The sequence below is a fragment of the Babylonia areolata genome, chromosome 10 (genome assembly GCF_041734735.1).
Source record: "Babylonia areolata isolate BAREFJ2019XMU chromosome 10, ASM4173473v1, whole genome shotgun sequence".
Taxonomy (NCBI): domain Eukaryota; kingdom Metazoa; phylum Mollusca; class Gastropoda; order Neogastropoda; family Buccinidae; genus Babylonia; species Babylonia areolata.
Window position 1 is genome coordinate 21,476,421 of NC_134885.1, and position 5,000 is coordinate 21,481,420.

At 41.6% G+C, this 5,000-nt stretch overlaps 1 protein-coding gene and 1 non-coding gene across 2 annotated transcripts in view; both read right to left on the reverse strand.

Annotated features, from left to right (window-relative positions):
• The window catches only part of LOC143286309 (uncharacterized), a 481,716-nt gene that overhangs the window by 374,825 nt on the left and 101,891 nt on the right, over positions 1–5,000 (reverse strand). The gene's annotated exons all lie outside the window — the stretch shown is intronic.
• On the reverse strand, positions 629–715 carry Trnay-gua (transfer RNA tyrosine (anticodon GUA)). The gene is given in 2 exon segments: positions 629–664; positions 679–715. It is a non-coding gene; the product is annotated as a tRNA-Tyr (tRNA).

The window sequence follows — 5,000 nt, forward strand, 5'->3', positions numbered from 1 at the left end:
ACTGTTCTCGCCGCTTTGCAAGTTACGCGGGTTGACCCACGTTCAGTGGAGAAGACATGGGGGAGGAAGAAGGAGAGTCAAAAGCAGACAGACTGGATCAGTCAGTAGCCAAACACATTATTCATTTACCTTTTGTTACCCAGTAAATCTTGAACTGAAAAAATATGCACAAAACGTGGAAGACTGAGATAAATGGCTAAATGAATGAATGAATGAATGAACAAATAAATCAGTTCAGTTCGGTTACTCATGGAGGCGTCACAGCGTTCGGACAAATCCATATACTGACTGACTACATCGCCACGCATCTCACTAGTGCTAAGCAGATACCTGACCATTGAGCAGCGTAACGAAACGAAATGAATGGATAAAAAATAAATTTAAAAAAGAAACATAAAAAACAACACCAATGAATCATAAATAAATAAATGAATAGTCGATAAATACAAAAATGAATAAATGATTAAATAAATAAATAGATAAAAACAAAATATATAAATCAATAGATAAAGAAATAAACATAGAAATGAACAAATAAATCACTGGAAAAAATAATACATTACAAACAGTTTTTTTTGTTTTTTTTTTTGTTTTTTTTACTGCAAAAGCATATTTGAAAAAAAAAAGTTCCCGCGAACCGGATTCGAACCAGTGACCTAAGGATGTCAGACAATTCCTCTACAGTCCTCCGCTCTACCAACTGAGCTATCACGGGATAGCTGAAATGGTCGTCCGCAGTATACATTTCCGTCTCTATCAACATGAGTGACATGGTTGTCGGCTTGTTCAAACAACTTCCATATGGGGTGGATTTGTTTTGAACCAAAATGACTTGTAGTTGCGAGCGCGCGTGTAGGGGGAGGTGCAGGGTGTGCGTGTGTGTGTGTGGTGGGGGTTAGGGGGGAGAGGGGAGTACTGATGAGTGTACTGATGTGTGCGGCATGTCAGTGTGTCGTGCGTGCGCCGTGTCGCGTCAGTGTGTTTGTGTGTGTGTGTGTGTGTGTGTGTATGTGCGTATGCCGTGTATGTGTGTGTGTGTGTGTGTGTGTGTGTGTGTGTGTGTGTGTGTGTGTGTGTGTATGTGTGTGTGTGTGTGTGTGTGTTTGTGTATGTGTGTGTGTGTGTGTGTGTGTGTGTGTGTGTGTGTGTGTGTTAGTGTGTGTCAGTGTGTTACTGAATCCATGCCAGTGTGCCCGGCTGTGAAGTATATAGTGTGTCTTTGTGTGAATGTGCCGTGCGGCGCGCGCACATGTCAGTGCGCCCGGCATATCAGCGGCGGCACACACGCGCAGGTTGATTCACACACCAACATATCCACCCAGAGAAAGAGAACGACTTGAATGAGAGAGAGGGAGAGGGAGAGAGAGACAGACAGAGACAGAGGCAGAGAGAGCCTGACAGACAGCCGGACAGACAGACACTGAGACAGACAGAGACAGATCGACAGAGAGAGACAGAGAGACTGATCCGAGAGAGACAGACAGACAGACGGACAGAGACACAGAGACGGGGAGACACCGCAGAGAGGGAGACAGACACTGAGACATGTTACGACTGTCGTAGCGAGTCAGTGGTCACGCTTTTTTGTGTGTTTTTTTTTGTGTGTGTTTTTTTGGGTTTTTTTTAACTTTTTTTTTCCACACTGAGTGCGACTGCGTCAAGTTCGCTGGACTTTCAAACAGATATATACTGTTTGGGGTTATTAATTATCCGCTTATCAAGCGGAATTACCACTACATCAATCTATTTTCTTTCGTAGGGAAAATGTGTCAGCATAATTATTGACACACACACACACACACACACAAAATCAGCCATACCCTTACAGTATATTTCTGAGAAGGAGATGAAACTTAGAAATTTATCCGTATGAAGCAATGTTTGGGTGAAATAATTATCCACATTGTGATAACGTATATCTAAAGCACACTGTTCAAGAGGCACATGTACTGACGTGCATACATATTTGCTGACTTGTAACTCCCCCCCCCCCCCCCCCACCCCCCACACACAGTTTGTGTTCTGAAGAATTTGATTTCGTATTTCTATTTTTTCTTCTCTTTTATATATATATATATATATATATATATATATATATATATTTTTATCTTATCCTTCATATGGAACTTACATCTACCCACGCACACTCGCACACACACACACACACACACACACACACACACACACTCACTCTCTCTCTCTCTCTCTCTCTCTCTCTCTCTCGAGCAACCAAAATCTCAGACACCTATACATTCGTCAGTGTAGTTCATTACTGAAATTCTCCATGAAACGGGAAACTTGAGGTCAAATGTGAGCACGTGTTGAAATACTGCTTTAAGCGCATGCACTTAGAACAATACACAGGAAACAGAAAATGAGCATTTACTGGAAAATTGATGTGAAAAAAAAGGAAAAAAGAAAAAGTTTTGTTGTTTTTTCAGTCAGTGAAAAAAGCATGTGAAGCACAAAAAACATTACCTGCTTCCAACTGAGGACACAAAAAGACAGGTTGAAAGACAATATATAAAAAAATAAAATAAAATAAAACAAACAAACAAACAACGAATGAATGAATAAATAAATAAATAAATGGATAAATGAATAAACGAATGAATAAAAAAATGAATGAATGAATATGTAAAGAAAGAAAGAATTATAAACAGTTATTTTTCATACCTGCAAAAACATTACCAGGAAGAAAAAAAAAAGTTCCCGCGAACCGGATTCGAACCAGTGACCTAAGGATCCCTGTCAGACGTTTCCTCTACAGTCCTCCGCTCTACCAACTGAGCTATCAACACGTCAAAGTGTCAAAAGACAATACATTTTACCGGAGGCTCCAAGGTTTGACCGAGCTGTAATTTGTTTGGGAATCCGCACCGCCCCCCCCCCCTCCCCCCCATCCCCCTCTCTCTCTCTCTCTGTCTGTCTGTCTTTGTCTGTGTGTCTCAGTGTGTGTGTGTGTGTGTGTGTGTGTTGGGGGGTGGGGGGGGGGGCGGTTGGGTGCGTGTGAGCTTGCGTGCGTTCGTGCGCGTGAGACAGTAGAGGGAGAAAGAGTGTGAGAGTAGTAGTAGTAGTTGTGTATGGACTGGCATTTGACTGACTAGGCCTCACGGCTTTTTTTTTTTTTTATGTCCCCTTCAATATCGGTCTCCTTTTATTTGTGGGAGAGAGAGAGACTGAGAGAGACAAACATTGGAGAGAGAGAGTGTGTGTGTGTGAGTGCGTGCGTTAGGAGAGTTTGGGCTTTTTTGAGTGCCGAGTGTAATAATAATAATAATAATAATAATAATAATGGACATTTGTTCAGCGCTTTCCTCCGTTAAAGAGAGCTCAAAGAGCTTTACAATAGACATCAAACACACACGCGCGCGCGCGCGCAATAACTCACAAAAGAAAGAAGAAGAAAAATAATGATTTAGCGCACAATAATATAAAACAGATTCAGAGACTAATTACACACACACACACACACACACACACACACACACACACACACACACACACACACACACACACACACACACACACACACACACACACACACACACACACACACACACACACACAAACTTGACGAAAGAGAGACAGAGAGGCTTATAACTGAAAAGGTATGGAAGATCTATGGATAGGCGTTTTCAAAAAGATGTGTTTTCAGACAAGTTTTGAAAGATTGAAATGAAGGAGCCGAGTGGCGAAGATCGTGAGGTAAACTGTTCCGAACATATGGAGCTGAATAAGAAAAGGAAGAATCACCTAAGGATCGGGTTTTAACACGGGGAGCAAGTAGCCGCCGTGAATCGGAAGATGATCTGAGTTGTCGACGGGATGTGTAGGTTTGAATCAATACTCTCAGATACTGAGGAGCAGCATCCAAAATGGAGTTGAAGGTGAGAATTGCAACTTTGTACTGAATGCGGGCAGAAATTGGTAACCAGTGGAGAGAACGCAGAAGATGAGTGATATTGTCAGTCTTTTTGGTTCCAAAGATTAATCTTGCTCCTGCGTTTTGAACTTTCTAGGGTTTTTGTATTAAGTATCTAGGACAACCAATGATGAGTGAGTTGCAGTAATCTAGTCTGGACAAGACAAGAGAGCACACCAGAGTTTGTCTTGCTTGAGTAGTAAGAAGATGTCGGATGAAACTGATCTTTCGAATTTGAAAGTATGCAGTCTTGCAGAGATTGTTTACGTGTTTCTTCATTGTGAGGTTTGAATCAAACGTCACACCCAGATGTTTCACTGAAGATACAAAGTCTACATCTGAATCACCAATTTTAAGAGAGGAAGGCAAGGAGTTGTTTATAGACAGTCTGCTTGAAGAAATAATAATAGCTTCAGTTTTACAATCATTTAACTGTAGTTTGTTTTGATTCATCCAAGCCTTAACGTCAGCAATACACCTTTGAAGTTCCCCAATGGAAGAGTCAAGATCGGAAAAAGTCGTTTCTTTGTAGAGCTGGTTATCGTCAGCAAAGGCATGGTGATTTACAGAATGGTTTTTGACAACATCGAAAAGTGGTTGAGTATAGAGAATAAACAGAACTTGTCCTAGCACAGATCCTTGCGGAACGCCATATATAGGTGTTGATGGGAAAGATTGATGGCGATTTACCGTGACTGTTTCTGTTCTGTTTCTAAGGTAGGATTGGAACCATGACAGTGCGGAGCCAGAGATGCCAAAGGAGTATCTAAGTGTGTTTAGCAAGATAGCATCGTCAATGGTATCAAAAGCAGCAGAAAGATCAAGCAGTGTAAGAACACAGATTTTACTATTGTCACGGGATGTTTAAATACCATCCATGATCTTTACAAGTGCGGTTTCAGTGCTATAATGAGGTCTGTATGCTGACTGGAAAGGGCTGAGTACGTTGTTGTGAGTCAAATGGTCACAAAGCTGCAAAAGAACGAGACGCTTTAACAGTTTAGACAGAAAAGGAAGATTTGAAACAGGGCGGTAGTTCTTCATATCGCGCGCGCGAGAGAGAGGGGAGGGGGGG